We start from the raw sequence: 22533 nt of genomic DNA on the forward strand, positions 1-22533 counted from the left end.
GCAATTAACGTTTTTTCTTCTAAACATATGAACGGTCCATCTCTGCATAAAGTAACAAATTCGGTGTTTGAATAGGTTTGATTATTTGAACATTTACCTTCGTGTGACCATTTTCCGCATTTATGACATTTTTTAAGGTGTCGTGCTCTTCTTTTCGCTGCGGATTTTGATTTTCCTTTACCAAATTGTAACTTATTATCTTCGCATCTGGATTCTTTTCTTACTCCGTCCAATTTTTCTCTGATTACTGATACCAATTCACTCGGAAGTGTGTTATTATTACGTTTAGTGATCAAAGCGTGTAGCATTAGACCATGGTTTAGTTCACATGAAGTCTTCATTTCGTAAAAACCTAAAAAAATAAAAATTCAGAATGGGGGGAGAAGACTAGTTCTTTAGGGTCTGCTAGGAAAAGACCATTCGGGTTCCATTTTCGAGAACTACACGAAAACAGAAAATCTAACTCTAACAGAAATACATATTATCCTTTAAAGACTTGATTCTCCCCACACTTAGTTAGCTGTGGTATCGAAATTGTGATTAACTTCGTTGTCAACTTCCATTGGACTATCTATGTAATGTTTAACTCTGTGACCATTAACTTTAAATTCAATCCCATTTGAATTTATTAATTCAACTGTTCCGTATGGGAAAACTCTTTTAACTATGAATGGTCCAGACCATCTTGATTTCAATTTTCCAGTAAATAGCTTGAATCGTGAATTAAAAAGAAGAACTCTATCTCCTTCTTTAAATTCTTTTGAACTTTTGATTCTTTTATCATACCATTTCTTCGTTCTTTCCTTATAGATTAACAAATTTTCGTATGCTTCTTGTCTTAATTCTTCAAATTCGTGTAGTTGACTTAACCGTAGACGTCCGGCTTCATGTAAATCAAGATTACATGTCTTCAAAGCCCAAAATGCTTTGTGTTCAATTTCTACTGGAAGATGACATGCTTTTCCATAAACGAGTCTAAAAGGTGTGGTTCCAATTGGAGTTTTATAGGCTGTTCTAAAAGCCCAGAGTGCATCCTCCAATTTTATGGACCATTCCTTCGGATTTGATCCTACGGTTTTCTCTAGAATACGTTTTAAAGCTCGGTTGGTATTTTCAACTTGTCCACTAGTTTAAGAACTTTCTCAAGTTGATTATTACAAAAATGAGTTCCCCGATCACTTATTAAAGCTTTCGGTGTTCCAAACCTTGCAAAAAGACGTTTTAAAAAGTTGACTACAACTCGTGCATCGTTAGTTGGGAGAGCTTGTGCTTCCGCCCATTTAGATACATAATCAATGGCTACGAGAATGTATAAATTATTATGAGATTTTGGAAATGGACCCATAAAGTCAATACCCCAAATGTCAAATACTTCACATACTTGAATGACATTTTGTGGCATTTCATCACGTTGACTTATTTTTTCGGCCCTTTGACAAGCATCACAGGATTTGCAAAGAAGGTGTGCGTCTTTGTAAATTGTAGGCCAATAGAATCCAGCATCATAAACTTTTCTTGATGTGAGTTGAGGCCCATAATGCCCTCCTGTTGGTCCTGTGTGACAATGATTTAAGATTTTACTAGCTTCATCTCCGAATACACATCGGCGTATTATTCCATCGGGATAACTTTTAAACAAATGTGGATCTTCCCAGAAATAGTGTTTTATATCACTAAAGAATTTCTTTCGTTTTTGGTACGATAATCCCTTTTCAAGGAATCCACATACTAAGTAGTTTGCATAGTCTGCAAACCATGGTATTTTATTATAATCTATCTTCAATAGATATTCATCAGGAAAGGTGTCTTGTATGGCCGATTCATTTAGAACTTCTAATTCAGGATTTTCAAGACGAGAAAGATGATCGGCTGCGAGATTTTCTGCTACCTTTTTATCTCGGATTTCAATATCAAACTCTTGTAATAGTAAGATCCAACGGATTAATCTTGGTTTAGCATCTTGTTTCGAAAATAGGTATCTAAGAGTAGAATGGTCGGTATAGACCACCGTTTTAGCTAGAACGAGATATGATTGAAATTTGTCAAAAGCAAAGACAATAGCAAGGAGTTCTTTTTCAGTAGTTGTGTAATTTGTTTGTGCTCCTTGTAATGTCTTACTAGCATAATATATAGGTTGAAATCGTTTTTCAATCCTTTGTCCTAAAACGGCTCCCATTGCAAAATCACTTGCATCGCACATTAGTTCAAATGGTAGATTCCAATTTGGTGTTATCATGATCGGCGCATTAGTGAGTTTCTCTTTAAGAATATTAAAATATTTGATACATTCATCTGAAAAGATGAATGGAGCATCTTTTCCTAGGAGTTTCTTCATAGGAGTGGCAATTTTAGAAAAATCTTTTATGAAACGTCGGTAAAAACCGGCATGCCCTAGAAAACTCCTAACTCCTCTAACATTGGTGGGATGTGGAAGTTTAGCAATTACATCTATTTTAGCTCTATCCACTTCAATTCCTTCCTTTGAAATTTTATGTCCAATAACGATGCCTTCTTTAACCATGAAATGGCTTTCTCCCAATTAAGTACTAGATTTGATTGTTCGCATCTAATAAGCATTCATTCCAGATTAACTAAACATGATTCAAATGTATCACCGAAGACTGAAAAGTCATCCATGAAAACTTCCATGCATTCTTCTATCATGTCGTGAAAAATTGCCATCATGCACCTTTGAAAGGTTGCAGGGGTGTTGCAAAGTCCAAATGGCATGCGTTTGTAAGCAAAAGTACCATAAGGGCACGTGAATGTGGTTTTCTCTTGGTCTTCGGGTGCTATTGGAATTTGAAAATATCTGGAAAAACCATCAAGAAAACAATAGTAACTATTTTCGGCTAATCTTTCCAACATTTGATCAATAAATGGTAAGGAAAAGTGATCTTTTCTGGTAGCGTCATTTAATTTTCTATAATCAATACATACACGCCATCCTGTTACAGTCCTAGTAGGAATAAGCTCATTTTTCTCATTTGTAATGACAGTCATGCCACCCTTCTTAGGCACGCATTGAACTGGGCTTACCCATGGACTATCAGAAATTGGATAAATTAAACCTGCATCAAGTAGTTTAATAATTTCTTTCTTAACAACATCTTGCATATTAGAATTTAGTCTTCGTTGGCGTTGCACATACGTTTTATGACCTTCTTCCATAAGAATTTATGTGTGCAATACGAAGGACTTATTCCTATAATATCATGAATCTTCCATGCAATGGCTGGTTTATGAGCTTTTAACACAGAAATGAGTTGTGATTTCTCATTTTCAGTAAGAGAAGACGATATTATTACAGGTAATTCAGATTCACCATGTAAATAAGCGTATTCCAAATGGTTTGGAAGTGGCTTTAACTCTAATGTCGGAGGTTCTTCTATCGATGATTTATATCGATATCTGTCTTCTTCTTTTAGCATTTGAATTTCTTCTGTTGTTGGTTCATATCCATTAGTTATTAGTGTAGCTAACATTTCAGTTTCATTAATTGGTTCATTACCTTCTCCTAAAGAAAATTCTCCTGTTCCTTGTAATTCTGGAAATTCTTCTAACAATTCTGCATGTGATTCTATAGTTTGAATATAATAACATGTATCATCTGCAGATTGCGGTTGTTGCATTGCTCTATCAACTAAAAAGGTAACACTCTCGTTCTCTATACTTAGGGTCAATTTCTTACCAAACACGTCTATCATTGCTTTAGCCGTGTTTAAGAATGGTCTTCCTAATATGAGAGGAACTTGAGAATCTTCTTCCATGTCCAGAACAACAAAATCTACTGGAAATACTAAAGTACCAACTTTAACTAGCATGTTCTCCATTATCCCTCTAGGATATTTTATTGATCGATCGGCTAGTTGTATGCTTATTCTTGTTGGTTTCAATTCTCCAAGGTCTAGTTTAGCGTATAGTGAATACGGCATTAAATTTATACTAGCACCTAAGTCTGCCAATGCTTATATTGAACTAAGACTACCCAGAAAACATGGAATTGTGAAACTTCCTGGATTAGATAATTTTCCTGGTATTTTATTCAACAGCACTGCTGAACAATTAGCATTCATAGTAACAGCCGAGAGTTCTTCCATTTTCTTTCTATTTGAGAATAGATCTTTCAAGAATTTAGCATATCTAGGCATTCCTGAAATTACATCAATGAAAGGAAGATTTACATTTATCTATTTAAACATATCCAAGAATTTAGATTGCTCGGCTTCAAGTTTCTCTTTCTTCATTTTACTCGGGTAAGGAAGTGGTGGTTGGTATGGTTTAACATAAGGTTTAACTTTAATTGTGTTATCTTCATTAACCTTTTCAACTACCAGTTCTGTTTCCTTATCTTGCTCAGGTTGTGGTTCTTGTGGAGTAGGAATAGCTTCATCAGAAATTACAGGTATTTCAGGTGGTTTAAGTGTTGTACCACTTCTTGTGGTAATGGCTTTAGCTGCTTCATTCCGGGGGTTAGTATTTGTATCACTAGGTAAACTTCTCGGTTTTCTTTCACCTATTAACCTTGCTAGGTTACTTACTTCTTGTTCCAAATTTTGAATAGAAGCTTGTTGATTTCTAAATGCTTGAGCATTTTGTTCATTCGTTTGTTTCTGAGATGTGAAAAACTGTGTTTGAGATTCAACTAGCTTCATCATCATATCTTCTAAATTTGGCTTTTTATCATCGGGTTGTGGTGGTTTGTTTTGAAAATTAGGTCTTTGCTGGTTGTAAGTATTATTGGATACTTGTTGATTGCTAGGACCTTATTGGTTGTTGTATGGAACATTTCGATTATAATTCTGGTTTTGATTGTAAACGGTCTTGGCGGTTGATAATTATTCTGATAATTATTTCCAGGCCTTTAGTTTATGTATGAAATATTCTCTATTTGTTCCATTGTTAGCTCAATACTAAGACAATCTTTTGTCAAATGTGGTCCTCCACACTGCTCACAACTAATTCGTATTGAGTGTATATCCTTAGTCATCTTTTCCATTCGTCTCTCGACAGCATCTATCTTTGCTGAAATGGAATCTAAGTCATGGCTAGAATCGACTCTAGCTGCTTTAGATGATCTAACGATATCTTTTTCTTGGTGCCACTCATGTGAGTGGGAAGCAGTGTTATCAATAATTTTATAAGCATCAGTTTCGGTTTTCTTCATAATAGAACCACCAGCTGCTATATCGATGTCTTTCCTTGTAGTGATGTCGCATCCTTGGTAGAATATTTGTACTATTTGACAGGTGTCTAAACCATGTTGCGGACATCCTCTTAATAACTTTCCAAATCTTGTCCACGCCTCATATAGAGTTTCATTCGGTTTCTGTGTGAACGTAACAATATCTCCTTGAAGTCTTACGGCTTTAGATGCCGGAAAGAATTGTTTAAGAAATTTTTCAACTAAAACGTCCCATGTATCAATCGCCCCTTCAGGTAACGATTCCAACCAATCTTTGGCTTCTCCCTTTAAAGTCCAGGGAAATAACATGAGATATATCTGTTCATCCTCCACTTCTCTTATTTTAAATAGTGTGCAGATCCTATTAAAGGTACGAAGATGTTCATTTGGATCTTCCTTCGGCGCACCACTAAATTGGCATTGATTAGTCACCATGTGTAGAATTTGTCTTTTGATTTCATAATCTGGCGCATTAATGTCTGGATGAGTAATTGCGTGACCTTGGCCAGTCCGTTTAGCTGGCATTCGGTCTTCCATACTTAGAGGTTCCAGATTCTCCATAATTGAATTTGTTGAATCTGAATCACTAGAGGATTCTGATTTAATGGTTCGTTCCTCAACAATCTCTGTTTGAATGATTGGTGATTCCGGAGGAAAAATTAATGGTTCAGGATCTATGAATTGTCCCTGAATATTCTCCGGATTCTCAATTGTGAGGTTGGGTTCAAAAAATGGATTATCGGAAATTTGAATTGGAGTACTTGGTCGACTGGATGACGATTCTAAAGAAAAATCAACGGCGACAATATTTGCTAGATGTCTTGATCGAGTTACCGGTGGTGAACGTACAAAAGGTGGTGAACGTCTTGCTTGGTGCATTCACTGAATATCCTATTAGTTTTTAAAAGGAAAGAAAAATTATATAAGTTATCCAATTAATAGACTTTTCTGATTTTGTCCACGTTTCGAATAGCCAAAAGATGCAGTAGAGGGGCAGGATTCGTTTGGTCTCAATATAATTGAGTACTGTTTGGCTCCAATAACCCGGTCCACGTACAAATCCAACTATTACTACGAACCAGAAAATTTTGATGTCTATCAATTTAACCACTTAAAATAAATTTTCGTAATTTAAAGAAATTTAGAGAAGAAATAGAATAAAAATCTATGTCCTAAAAACTAGAATGACGAGAAATAAGAAAGAAAAAGAGCGCGTCGAAAAAGGTCGAAAAAGAAAAGGGTTGAAAAATAAAAGGCGTCGAAAAATAAGAAAGAAAAAGAGTGACTATGAAACTTTAAAACAATCGACTAACCCAACCTTATTATTATCACTAACTTAAAATTAAAATTGCAAATTGAGATTACTAATTGGAGTGATAATTGATACATAGGTAAAAGGCGTCGAAAAATAAAAATAAGAAAGTAGCGCGTTAAATCTTAAAAAGGAACTAAAAACTAAAAAATTAAAAGTTGCGTCTAAAAATATTAAAGCTTAAAAGAAATACTATATCCCAAATGGCAATAACTTAAAAAGGTACTAAAAACTAAAAAAAACGTCGCAAAATTCTAAAGCACCTAAATCTTAGTCTAAAGAAAAAGCACTTAAGGGATTTTACGACAAAGCCTAATAATCTAGAAATAAAAATAACTATGGTAAAAACTATATCTTAAAAGTAAAAATGAGCGAAAAATACAAAAATTACGCTAAAAACAAATGAAAAGAGACAAAATATAAAAATATATACTAAAAGTTGTAAAAAGTACAATTTTTATAAAAATATTATTTTTATATTATTTATTTTATAAAAGTATTAATTTTTATATATTTATAAAATTAATTAAAACTTAAAAATACAAATTAAATAATTAAAACTAAACTAAATAATAAATAATTAATAACCTAATTAGGTTTAATAGTAATAATTAATAATACTCTGTAATTATTACAGTTTGCAGAGTCAAACCCTAGCCTGTCAGTGGACCTCCGCGAGTGCGGTTTGAAATGTCCCGTTCTTATTGATTAAAAACGTTCCATATTAATTGATTTCGTTGCGAAGTTTTGACCTCTATATGAGACGTTTTTCAAAGACTGCATTCATTTTAAAACAAACCATAACCTTTATTTCATCAATAAAGGTTTAAAAAGCTTTACGTAGATTATCAAATAATGATAATCTAAAATATCCTGTTTACACACGACCATTACATAATGGTTTACAATACAAATATGTTACAACAAAATAAGTTTCTTGAATGCAGTTTTTACACAATATCATACAAGCATGGACTCCAAATCTCGTCCTTATTTAAGTATGCGACAGCGGAAGCTCTTAATAATCATCTGAGAATAAACATGCTTAAAACGTCAACAAAAATGTTGGTGAGTTATAGGTTTAACCTATATATATATCAAATCTTAATAATAGACCACAAGATTTCATATTTCAATACACATCCCATACATAGAGATAAAAATCATTCATATGGTGAACACCTGGTAACCGACATTAACAAGATGCATATATAAGAATATCCCCATCATTCCGGGACACCCTTCGGATATGATATACATTTCGAAGTACTAAAGCATCCGGTACTTTGGATGGGGTTTGTTAGGCCCAATAGATCTATCTTTAGGATTCGCGTCAATTAGGGTGTCTGTTCCCTAATTCTTAGATTACCAGACTTAATAAAAAGGGGCATATTCGATTTCGATAATTCAACCATAGAATGTAGTTTCACGTACTTGTGTCTATTTTGTAAATCATTTATAAAACCTGCATGTATTCTCATCCCAAAAATATTAGATTTTAAAAGTGGGACTATAACTCACTTTCACAGATTTTTACTTCGTCGGGAAGTAAGACTTGGCCACTGGTTGATTCACGAACCTATAACAATATATACATATATATCAAAGTATGTTCAAAATATATTTACAACACTTTTAATATATTTTGATGTTTTAAGTTTATTAAGTCAGCTGTCCTCGTTAGTAACCTACAACTAGTTGTCCACAGTTATATGTACAGAAATAAATCGATAAATATTATCTTGAATCAATCCACGACCCAGTGTATACGTATCTCAGTATTGATCACAACTCAAACTATATATATTTTGGAATCAACCTCAACCCTGTATAGCTAACTCCAACATTCACATATAGAGTGTCTATGGTTGTTCCAAAATATATATAGATGTGTCGACATGATAGGTCAAAACATTGTATACGTGTCTATGGTATCTCAAGATTACATAATATACAATACAAGTTGATTAAGTTATGGTTGGAATAGATTTGTTACCAATTTTCACGTAGCTAAAATGAGAAAAATTATCCAATCTTGTTTTACCCATAACTTCTTCATTTTAAATCCGTTTTGAGTGAATCAAATTGCTATGGTTTCATATTGAACTCTATTTTATGAATCTAAACATAAAAAGTATAGGTTTATAGTCGGAAAAATAAGTTACAAGTCGTTTTTGTAAAGGTAGTCATTTAGTCGAAAGAACGACGTCTAGATGACCATTTTAGAAAACATACTTCCACTTTGAGTTTAACCATAATTTTTGGATATAGTTTCATGTTCATAATAAAAATCATTTTCTCAGAATAACAACTTTTAAATCAAAGTTTATCATAGTTTTTAATTAACTAACCCAAAACAGCCCGCGGTGTTACTACGACGGCGTAAATCCGGTTTTACGGTGTTTTTCGTGTTTCCAGGTTTTAAATCATTAAGTTAGCATATCATATAGATATAGAACATGTGTTTAGTTGATTTTAAAAGTCAAGTTAGAAGGATTAACTTTTGTTTGCGAACAAGTTTAGAATTAACTAAACTATGTTCTAGTGATTACAAGTTTAAACCTTCGAATAAGATAGCTTTATATGTATGAATCGAATGATGTTATGAACATCATTACTACCTTAAGTTCCTTGGATAAACCTACTGGAAAAGTGAAAAATGGATCTAGCTTCAACGGATCCTTGGATGGCTCGAAGTTCTTGAAGCAGAATCATGACACGAAAACAAGTTCAAGTAAGATCATCACTTGAAATAAGATTGTTATAGTTATAGAAATTGAACCAAAGTTTGAATATGATTATTACCTTGTATTAGAATGATAACCTACTGTAAGAAACAAAGATTTCTTGAGGTTGGATGATCACCTTAAAAGATTGGAAGTGAGCTAGCAAACTTGAAAGTATTCTTGATTTTATGTAACTAGAACTTGTAAAATATATGAAGAACACTTAGAACTTGAAGATAGAACTTGAGAGAGATCAATTAGATGAAGAAAATTGAAGAATGAAAGTGTTTGTAGGTGTTTTTGGTCGTTGGTGTATGGATTAGATATAAAGGATATGTAATTTTGTTTTCATGTAAATAAGTCATGAATGATTACTCATATTTTTGTAATTTTATGAGATATTTCATGCTAGTTGCCAAATGATGGTTCCCACATGTGTTAGGTGACTCACATGGGCTGCTAAGAGCTGATCATTGGAGTGTATATACCAATAGTACATACATCTAAAAGCTGTGTATTGTACGAGTACGAATACGGGTGCATACGAGTAGAATTGTTGATGAAACTGAACGAGGATGTAATTGTAAGCATTTTTGTTAAGTAGAAGTATTTTGATAAGTGTCTTGAAGTCTTTCAAAAGTGTATGAATACATATTAAAACACTACATGTATATACATTTTAACTGAGTCGTTAAGTCATCGTTAGTCGTTACATGTAAATGTTGTTTTGAACCCTTTAGGTTAACGATCTTGTTGAATGTTGTTAACCCATTGTTTATTATAACAAATGAGATGTTAAATTGTTATATTATCATGATATTATGATATATAATATATCTTATTATGATGTATATACAGTTAAATGTCGTTACAACGATAATCGTTACATATATGTCTCGTTTCGAAATCATTAAGTTAGTAGTCTTATTTTTACATATGTATTCCATTGTTAATACACTTAATAATATATTTACTTATCATTTAACATAATTAACCAAGTGTATCAATATCTTAATATGATTCATATGTACCTAGTAAGACGTTGTTATAACGATAATCATTATATATATCGTTTTCGAGTTTCTTAAATTAATAGTCTCATTTTTATGTATATAACTCATTGTTAAAATACCTAATGAGATACATACTTATAATAAAAACATTTTAACTATATATATAACCATATATATGTCATCGTATAGTTTTTACAAGTTTTAACGTTCGTGAATCACCGATCAACTTGGGTGGTCAATTGTCTATATGAAACATATTTCAATTAATCAAGACTTAACAAGTTTGATTGCTTAACATGTTGGAAACATTTAATCATGTAAATATCAATCTCAATTAATATATATAAACATGGAAAAGTTTGGGTCACTACAGTACCTACCCGTTAAATAAATTTCGTCCCGAAATTTTAAGCTGTTGAAGGTGTTGACGAATCTTCTGGAAATAGATGCGGGTATTTCTTCTTCATCTGATCTTCACGCTCCCAGGTGAACTCGGGTCCTCTACGAGCATTCCATCGAACCTTAACAATTGGTATCTTGTTTTGCTTAAGTCTTTTAACCTCACGATCCATTATTTCAACGGGTTCTTCGATGAATTGAAGTTTTTCGTTGATTTGGATTTCATCTAACGGAATAGTGAGATCTTCTTTAGCAAAACATTTCTTCAAATTTGAGACGTGGAAAGTGTTATGTACCGCCGCTAGTTGTTGAGGTAACTCAAGTCGGTAAGCTACTGGTCCGACACGGTCAATAATCTTGAATGGTCCAATATACCTTGGATTTAATTTCCCTCGTTTACCAAATCGAACAACGCCTTTCCAAGGTGCAACTTTAAGCATGACCATCTCTCCAATTTCAAATTCTATATCTTTTCTTTTAATGTCAGCGTAGCTCTTTTGTCGACTTTGGGCGGTTTTCAACCGTTGTTGAATTTGGATGATCTTCTCGGTAGTTTCTTATATAATCTCCGGACCCGTAATCTGTCTATCCCCCACTTCACTCCAACAAATTGGAGACCTGCACTTTCTACCATAAAGTGCTTCAAACGGCGCCATCTCAATGCTTGAATGGTAGCTGTTGTTGTAGGAAAATTCTGCTAACGGTAGATGTCGATGCCAACGGTTTCCGAAATCAATAACACATGCTCGTAGCATGTCTTCAAGCGTTTGTATCATCCTTTCGCTCTGCCCATCAGTTTGTGGATGATAGGCAGTACTCATGTCTAGACGAGTTCCTAATGCTTGCTGTAATGTCTGCCAGAATCTTGAAATAAATCTGCCATCCCTATCAGAGATAATAGAGATTGGTATTCCATATCTGGAGACGACTTCCTTCAAATACAGTCGTGCTAACTTCTCCATCTTGTCATCTTCTCTTATTGGCAGGAAGTGTGCTGATTTGGTGAGACGATCAACTATTACCCAAATAGTATCAAAACTACTTGCAGTCCTTGGAAATTTAGTGATGAAATCCATGGTAATGTTTTCCCATTTCCATTCTGGGATTTCAGGTTGTTGAAGTAGACCTGATGGTTTCTGATGCTCAGCTTTGACCTTAGAACACGTCAAACATTCTCCTACGTATTTAGCAACATCGGCTTTCATACCCGGCCACCAAAAATGTTTCTTGAGATCCTTGTACATCTTCCCCGTTCCAGGATGTATTGAGTATCTGGTTTTATGAGCTTCTCTAAGTACCATTTCTCTCATATCTCCAAATTTTGGTACCCAAATCCTTTCAGCCCTATACCGGGTTCCGTCTTCCCGAATATTAAGATGCTTCTCCGATCCTTTGGGTATTTCATCCTTTAAATTTCCCTCTTTTAAAACTCCTTGTTGCGCCTCCTTTATTTGAGTAGTAAGGTTATTATGAATCATTATATTCATAGATTTTACTCGAATGGGTTCTCTGTCCTTCCTGCTCAAGGCATCGGCTACCACATTTGCCTTCCCCGGGTGGTAACGAATCTCAAATTCGTAATCATTCAACAATTCAATCCACCTACGCTGCCTCATATTCAGTTATTTCTGATTAAATATGCGTTGAAGACTTTTGTGGTCGGTATATATAATACTTTTGACCCCATATAAGTAGTGCCTCCAAGTCTTTAATGCAAAAACAACCGCGCCTAATTCCAAATCATGCGTAGTATAATTTTGCTCGTGAATCTTTAATTGTCTAGAGGCATAAGCAATCACCTTCGTTCGTTGCATTAATACACAACCGAGACCTTGCTTTGATGTGTCACAATAAATCACAAAATCATCATTCCCTTCAGGCAATGACAATATAGGTGCCGTAGTTAGCTTTTTCTTCAATAACTGAAACGCTTTCTCTTGTTCATCATTCCATTCAAATTTCTTCCCTTTATGCGTTAATGCAGTCAAGGGTTTTGCTATTCTGGAAAAGTCTTGGATGAACCTTCTGTAGTAACCAGCTAGTCCTAAAAACTGGCGTATGTGTTTCGGAGTTTTCGGGGTTTCCCACTTTTCAACAGTTTCTATCTTTGCCGGATCCACCTTAATACCTTCTTTGTTCACTATGTGACCGAGGAATTGAACTTCTTCTAACCAAAATGCACACTTTGAAAACTTAGCGTACAGTTTTTCCTTCCTCAATACTTCTAACACCTTTCTCAAATGTTCACCGTGTTCTTGGTCATTCTTTGAGTAAATAAGTATGTCATCAATGAAAACAATGACAAACTTGTCAAGGTATGGTCCACACACTCGGTTCATAAGGTCCATGAACACAGCTGGTGCATTAGTTAAACCAAACGGCATGACCATAAACTCGTAATGACCGTAACGTGTTCTGAAAGCAGTCTTTGGAATATCATCTTCTTTCACCCGCATTTGATGATACCCGGAACGTAAGTCAATCTTTGAATAAATAGACGAGCCTTGTAGTTGATCAAATAAGTCATCGATTCTCGGTAGTGGGTAGCAGTTCTTGATGGTAAGTTTGTTCAACTCTCGGTAGTCGATACACAACCTGAATGTACCATCTTTCTTCTTGACAAACAAAACAGGAGCTCCCCACGGTGATGTGCTTGGTCGAATGAAACCACGCTCTAAAAGTTCTTGTAATTGGCTTTGCAGTTCTTTCATCTCGCTGGGTGCGAGTCTGTAAGGAGCACGAGCTATTGGTGCAGCTCCTGGTACAAGATCTATTTGAAATTCAACGGATCGATGTGGGGGTAATCCCGGTAATTCTTTCGGAAATACATCGGGAAATTCTTTTGCAATGGGAACATCATTGATGCTCTTTTCTTCAGTTTATACTTTCTCGACGTGTGCTAGAACAGCATAGCAACCTTTTCTTATTAGTTTTTGTGCCTTCAAATTACTAATAATATGTAGCTTCGTGTTGCCCTTTTCTCCGTACACCATTAAGGGTTTTCCTTTTTCTCGTATAATGCGAATTGCATTTTTGTAACAAACGATCTCTGCTTTCACTTCTTTCAACCAGTCCATACTGATTATCACATCAAAACTCCCTAACTCTACTGGTATCAAATCAATCTTAAATGTTTCGCTAACCAGTTTAATTTCTCGATTCCGACATATATTATCTGCTGAAATTAATTTACCATTTGCTAATTCGAGTAAAAATTTACTATCCAAAGGCGTCAATGGACAACTTAATTTAGCACAAAAATCTCTACTCATATAGCTTCTATCCGCACCCGAATCAAATAAAACGTAAGCAGATTTATTGTCAATAAGAAACGTACCCGTAACAAGCTCCGGGTCTTCCTGTGCCTCTGTCGCATTAATATTAAAAACTCTTCCGCGGCCTTGTCCATTCGTGTTCTCCTGGTTCGGGCAATTTCTAATAATGTGGCCTGGTTTTCCACATTTATAACAAACTACATTGGCATAACTTGCTCTGACACTACTTGCTCCGCCATTACTCGTTCCGACACCATTTGTTCCTTTCGTTCTATTAACCCCTGGTCCGTAGACCTCACACTTCGCCGCGCTATGACCATTTCTTTTACACTTGTTGCAAAATTTGGTGCAGAACCCCGAGTGATACTTTTCACACCTTTGGCATAGCTGCTTCTGATTGTTGTTGTTGTTGCGGTTATTATTGTTATTGGGATGATTGTTGTAGTTTCTGTTGCTGTTGTTGTTGTTGTTGTTGGGCCGTTTGTTGTAGTTGCGATTGTTGGGATAATTGTTGCGATTATTGTTGTAATTGCTGTTGTTGTTGTATTGGTGATTCTTATCACCGTTTTCCTCCCACTTTCTTTTGACTTGCTTCACATTGGCCTCTTCAGCAGTCTGTTCTTTAATTCTTTCTTCAATCTGGTTCACTAGTTTGTGAGCCATTCTACATGCCTGTTGTATAGAGGCGGGCTCGTGTGAACTTATATCTTCTTGGATTCTTTCCGATAATCCTTTCACAAATGCGTCGATCTTCTCTTCCTCATCTTCGAATGCTCCCGGACACAATAGGCACAATTCTGTGAATCGTCTTTCGTACGTGGTAATATCAAATCCTTGGGTTCGTAACCCTCTAAGCTCTGTCTTGAGCTTATTGACCTCGGTTCTGGGACGGTACTTCTCGTTCATCAAGTGCTTGAATGCTGACCACGGTAGTGCGTACGCATCGTCTTGTCCCACTTGCTCTAGATAGGTATTCCACCATGTTAACGCAGAACCTGTGAAGGTATGCGTAGCGTACTTCACTTTGTCCTCTTCAGTACACTTACTTATGGCAAACACCGATTCGACCTTCTCGGTCCACCGTTTCAATCCGATCGGTCCTTCGGTTCCATCAAATTCCAAAGGTTTGCAGGCAGTGAATTCTTTGTAGGTGCATCCTACACGATTTCCTGTACTGCTAGATCCAAGGTTATTATTGGTATGTAACGCAGCCTGTACTGCGGCTATGTTTGAAGCTAGAAAAGTACGGAATTCCTCTTCATTCATATTCACGGTGTGTCGAGTAGTCGGTGCCATTTCCTTCAAAATAGTCAAATGGAACAAGTTAATCATACAGAATATTAAGAGTAGTTAATAGTATTTCGTAGCATAATATGAACTCATTTATAAAAGCTTTTTCTTCATATTAGCGTTTTATAAGTTTAAATTCGGGTAGTACCTACCCGTTAAGTTCATACTTAGTAGCTAATATACAATTCAACTACTACAATTCTATATGAAAAACTGATTATAATAATATTTCGCGTTCAAACTTTTATACAATATTTTACAAACTTACAATACCGCTTATTTTACATAAAGCATGAAATATAGCACACAATAACTTTGATACAAGATAGTTGTGAAGATAATTCTAGCTAGTACACAAGTCATTCAGCAAAGGCAATAAAGACACGTAATTCATACGTCCAGAAACAAGTCATGCATTCTGGTTTTACTAGGACTACTTCCCATCCTTGGTCTTGTGGAACATAACCGTTATGGCCGTTGATAAGACAGCGTGTTGTAACGTCGTCAAAGGGACGAGGGTTACGTAATGTCCAACAGTCCCGTAACAATCTAAAAACCTCATTTCTTACCCCAATTACCGACTCCGTCACTTGTGGAAATGTTTTGTTTAATAGTTGTAGCCCGATGTTCATGTTCTCACTTTGGTGAGAAGCGAACATTACTAATCCGTAAGCATAACATGCTTCTTTATGTTGCATGTTAGCCGCTTTTTCTAAATCACGAAGTCCAATATTCGGATATATTGAGTCAAAATAATTTCTTAACCCGTTGCGTAAAATAGCATTTGGGTTCCCCGCAATATATGCGTCAAAGTAAACACATCGTAACTTATGGGTTTCCCAATGTGATATCCCCCATCTTTCAAACGAAGGTCTCTTATAAACCAAGACATTCTTGGAACGTTCTTCGAATGTCTTACAAACTGATCTCGCCTTAAATAGTTGTGCCGAGGAATTCTGACCGACTCTAGACAAGATTTCATCAATCATGTCTCCGGGTAGGTCTCTTAAAATATTGGGTTGTCTATCCATTTTGTGTTTTTAAACTGTAAAATAGACAAGAGTTAGATTCATAAAAAAATACTTATTAATACAAGCAATTTTTACATATATCATAAAGCATAAGCACACTATATTATATATATTACACCACACGAATACAACTATCTTATTCCGACTCGCTTGTTTCTTCTTCTTCGGTTTTGGTTCGTTTTGCCAAGTTTCTAGGGATATATGATGTTCCCCTAATACGAGCCGTCGTTATCCACATTGGTTTAGAAAAACCTGGTGGTTTAGAGGTTCCCGGGTCATTGTTACAACTTAAGGACTTCGGGGGTTGACGATACATATAAAGTTCATCGGGGTTGGAATTAGATTTCTCTATTTTTATGCCCTTTCCCTTATTATTTTCTTTTGCCTTTTTAAATTCAGTTGGGGTAATTTCTATAACATCATCGGAATTCTCGTCGGAATCCGATTTATCGGAGAATTGGTAATCCTCCCAATATTTTGCTTCCTTGGCGGAAACACCATTGACCATAATTAACCTTGGTCGGTTGGTTGAGGATTTTCTTTTACTTAACCGTTTTATTATTTCCCCCACCGGTTCTATTTCTTCATCCGGTTCCGATTCTTCTTCCGGTTCTGATTCTTCTTCCGGTTCCGACTCTTCTTCCGGTTCCTCTTCGGGAACTTGTGAATCAGTCCACGAATCATTCCAATTTACATTTGACTCTTCATTATTATTAGGTGAGTCAATGGGACTTGTTCTAGAGGTAGACATCTATCACATAATATCAAACGCGTTAAGAGATTAATATATCACATAATATTCACATGTTAAAAATATATAGTTTCCAACAAAATTTGTTAAGCAATCATTTTTCAACTAAACACGGTCGAAGTCCAGACTCACTAATGCATCCTAACAAACTCGATAAGACACACTAATGCAAAATTCTGGTTCTCTAAGACCAACGCTCGGATACCAACTGAAATGTCCCGTTCTTATTGATTAAAAACGTTCCATATTAATTGATTTCGTTGCGAGGTTTTGACCTCTATATGAGACGTTTTTCAAAGACTGCATTCATTTTAAAACAAACCATAACCTTTATTTCATCAATAAAGGTTTAAAAAGCTTTACGTAGATTATCAAATAATGATAATCTAAAATATCCTGTTTACACACGACCATTACATAATGGTTTACAATACAAATATGTTACAACAAAATAAGTTTCTTGAATGCAGTTTTTACACAATATCATACAAGCATGGACTCCAAATCTCGTCCTTATTTAAGTATGCGACAGCGGAAGCTCTTAATAATCATCTGAGAATAAACATGCTTAAAACGTCAACAAAAATGTTGGTGAGTTATAGGTTTAACCTATATATATATCAAATCTTAATAATAGACCACAAGATTTCATATTTCAATACACATCCCATACATAGAGATAAAAATCATTCATATGGTGAACACCTGGTAACCGACATTAACAAGATGCATATATAAGAATATCCCCATCATTCCGGGACACCCTTCGGATATGATATACATTTCGAAGTACTAAAGCATCCGGTACTTTGGATGGGGTTTGTTAGGCCCAATAGATCTATCTTTAGGATTCGCGTCAATTAGGGTGTCTGTTCCCTAATTCTTAGATTACCAGACTTAATAAAAAGGGGCATATTCGATTTCGATAATTCAACCATAGAATGTAGTTTCACGTACTTGTGTCTATTTTGTAAATCATTTATAAAACCTGCATGTATTCTCATCCCAAAAATATTAGATTTTAAAAGTGGGACTATAACTCACTTTCACAGATTTTTACTTCGTCGGGAAGTAAGACTTGGCCACTGGTTGATTCACGAACCTATAACAATATATACATATATATCAAAGTATGTTCAAAATATATTTACAACACTTTTAATATATTTTGATGTTTTAAGTTTATTAAGTCAGCTGTCCTCGTTAGTAACCTACAACTAGTTGTCCACAGTTAGATGTACAGAAATAAATCGATAAATATTATCTTGAATCAATCCACGACCCAGTGTATACGTATCTCAGTATTGATCACAACTCAAACTATATATATTTTGGAATCAACCTCAACCCTGTATAGCTAACTCCAACATTCACATATAGAGTGTCTATGGTTGTTCCGAAATATATATAGATGTGTCGACATGATAGGTCGAAACATTGTATACGTGTCTATGGTATCTCAAGATTACATAATATACAATACAAGTTGATTAAGTTATGGTTGGAATAGATTTGTTACCAATTTTCACGTAGCTAAAATGAGAAAAATTATCCAATCTTGTTTTACCCATAACTTCTTCAATTTAAATCCGTTTTGAGTGAATCAAATTGCTATGGTTTCATATTGAACTCTATTTTATGAATCTAAACATAAAAATTATAGGTTTATAGTCGGAAAAATAAGTTACAAGTCGTTTTTGTAAAGGTAGTCATTTCAGTCGAAAGAACGACGTCTAGATGACCATTTTAGAAAACATACTTCCACTTTGAGTTTAACCATAATTTTTGGATATAGTTTCATGTTCATAATAAAAATCATTTTCTCAGAATAACAACTTTTAAATCAAAGTTTATCATAGTTTTTAATTAACTAACCCAAAACAGCCCGCGGTGTTACTACGACGGCGTAAATCCGGTTTTACGGTGTTTTTCGTGTTTCCAGGTTTTAAATCATTAAGTTAGCATATCATATAGATATAGAACATGTGTTTAGTTGATTTTAAAAGTCAAGTTAGAAGGATTAACTTTTGTTTGCGAACAAGTTTAGAATTAACTAAACTATGTTCTAGTGATTACAAGTTTAAACCTTCGAATAAGATAGCTTTATATGTATGAATCGAATGATGTTATGAACATCATTACTATCTTAAGTTCCTTGGATAAACCTACTGGAAAAGAGAAAAATGGATCTAGCTTCAACGAATCCTTGGATGGCTCGAAGTTCTTGAAGCAGAATCATGACACGAAAACAAGTTCAAGTAAGATCATCACTTGAAATAAGATTGTTATAGTTATAGAAATTGAACCAAAGTTTGAATATGATTATTACCTTGTATTAGAATGATAACCTACTGTAAGAAACAAAGATTTCTTGAGGTTGGATGATCACCTTAAAAGATTGGAAGTGAGCTAGCAAACTTGAAAGTATTCTTGATTTTATGTAACTAGAACTTGTAAAATATATGAAGAACACTTAGAACTTGAAGATAGAACTTGAGAGAGATCAATTAGATGAAGAAAATTGAAGAATGAAAGTGTTTGTAGGTGTTTTTGGTCGTTGGTGTATAGATTAGATATAAAGGATATGTAATTTTGTTTTCATGTAAATAAGTCATGAATGATTACTCATATTTTTGTAATTTTATGAGATATTTCATGCTAGTTGCCAAATGATGGTTCCCACATGTGTTAGGTGACTCACATGGGCTGCTAAGAGCTGATCATTGGAGTGTATATACCAATAGTACATACATCTAAAAGCTGTGTATTGTACGAGTACGAATACGGGTGCATACGAGTAGAATTGTTGATGAAACTGAACGAGGATGTAATTGTAAGCATTTTTGTTAAGTAGAAGTATTTTGATAAGTGTCTTGAAGTCTTTCAAAAGTGTATGAATACATATTAAAACACTACATGTATATACATTTTAACTGAGTCGTTAAGTCATCGTTAGTCGTTACATGTAAATGTTGTTTTGAACCCTTTAGGTTAACGATCTTGTTGAATGTTGTTAACCCATTGTTTATTATAACAAATGAGATGTTAAATTGTTATATTATCATGATATTATGATATATAATATATCTTAGTATGATGTATATACAGTTAAATGTCGTTACAACGATAATCGTTACATATATGTCTCGTTTCGAAATCATTAAGTTAGTAGTCTTATTTTTACATATGTATTTCATTGTTAATACACTTAATAATATATTTACTTATCATTTAACATAATTAACCAAGTGTATCAATATCTTAATATGATTCATATGTACCTAGTAAGACGTTGTTATAACGATAATCATTATATATATCGTTTTCGAGTTTCTTAAATTAATAGTCTCATTTTTATGTATATAACTCATTGTTAAAATACCTAATGAGATACATACTTATAATAAAAACATTTTAACTATATATATAACCATATATATGTCATCGTATAGTTTTTACAAGTTTTAACGTTCGTGAATCACCGGTCAACTTGGGTGGTCAATTGTCTATATGAAACATATTTCAATTAATCAAGACTTAACAAGTTTGATTGCTTAACATGTTGGAAACATTTAATCATGTAAATATCAATCTCAATTAATATATATAAACATGGAAAAGTTTGGGTCACTACACGGTTGGTCCCTGTTCAAAACCTCCGCGAGTCGCGGAGGATTAAATTTCGGCTGAGAAAGGGGTCGATTTTGCACAGGTTCAGTTTTTATTTTTTTTTATTTTTTTTTGTAAAATATAAAATATATATATATAAATAAATATTTCTATAAAACAATAAAATACTTATATTTAAACTCAAAAATAAAAATACTTTTTAAATTTATATGTTTTTTTAATAAACTCTTTTTTTATTTTTATATTTTTATATTTTTAAAACTTATATTTTTATACGAAGGACTTAATAAAAACTTTTACAAAATTATATTATTATTTTTTATATCATTAGCGTTGCGCTTTTGGCGTTTAAGTTCCCCGGCAGCGGCGCCAAAAATACTTGATGTTATGCGAGATGTATATGAAATAGCTTTATTTTTACAACGAAAAAAACTATTAAATACGATACAATTTTACACAAGATATTTATTTATTTATAGAATGGATATACTTAAACCTTGCTACAACACTTATAGGCAGTGTACCTAATCATACAGTAGTGTAGTTTTTAGTAAGTCCGGTTCATTCCACAGGGAAAATCTTTAAACAAAGCTTAACGCTATATTAGTTTTATTTTATAAAAATACAAAAATATATATAAGTAATATTATTATTATAAAGGGGATTTTTACCGTTTAATGGCCGGTTTGTCGATTTTTAAAACTTTAGTCGCAGTTAAAACCTAATGTAAAATATTAAAAATAAATATAACTTAATTTAAAGCGTAAAGTAAATAACGATAATGAAATTGCGATAAATAAAAGTGCGATAAAATAAAATTGCGATAATTAAAAAGTACGATAATTAAAAGTGCAATTAAATACAATAACAATAAATAAAAAGTACGATAATTAGAAGTGCAATTAAATATAAAATAAAAGAAATTAAATATGAAATAAAAGAATTATGCTTATTTAAACTTCCGTAATCATGATGTTTGACGTGTTGATTTTAGTTTTATGCCCATGGGTTAATTGTCCTTTGTCCTGGATTATTTAATATGTCTGTCTGGTTTTTGTCCATAACAGTCCATCAGTCATGAATATAAAGTGCGAGTGTCCTCGTCAAATTATCCTTATACCTGAAGTTAAATATTCCAACTAATTGGGGACTTAAACTGTAACAAGGTTTTATTACTTTGTTTAATAATTACACCAGGTTATCGACTGCGTGTAACCCAAGGTTTTAATACTTTGTTATCAATTATGCCAAGTGTCCTTGTACATAATTTTACCCCTGTTTTAATAATTCCATAGACTATTAATCCATTCCCGTGTCCGGTTAAATGAACGATTATTCGTACATATAAATACCCCGCCCATCGTGTCCGATCGAGTGTATATGGTTATTTATAGGGACGTCCAATTGTAAATCTTTATATTATAATTAACAAACTATCATTTAGTTAAACAAATATAAAGCCCATTAATAGCCCATAGTCTAATTTCCACAAGTGTCGTTCTTTTGTCCAAACCCCAATTATGGTACAAAGCCCAATTACCCAATTTTAGTAATTAGCCCAACATCATGATTACTTCGTTTTAAATAAGCATAATAATAACTTAGCTACGAGACATTAAATTAAAAAGGTTGAACATAACTTACAATGATTAAAAATAGCGTAGCGTTACACGGACAGAATTTCGACTACAACCCTTACAACATTCGCTAACATACCCTTATTATTTTAGGATTTAAAATTAAAATATAAATATATATATATATATATATATATAAGTTTACGTAGGATGGAAAGAAAAAGATGTGTAAAATTCGGCTAAATGCTCGGCCTTTTATAGGCCCACGTTTACTGTTCAGACCTCCGCGAGTGCGGAGGTTTTTGCCTTTATAGGCTCCGCGAGTGCGGAGCAGTGGTTTCCAG

This window comes from Rutidosis leptorrhynchoides, chromosome 4 (assembly GCF_046630445.1).
Source record: "Rutidosis leptorrhynchoides isolate AG116_Rl617_1_P2 chromosome 4, CSIRO_AGI_Rlap_v1, whole genome shotgun sequence".
NCBI lineage: Eukaryota > Viridiplantae > Streptophyta > Magnoliopsida > Asterales > Asteraceae > Rutidosis > Rutidosis leptorrhynchoides.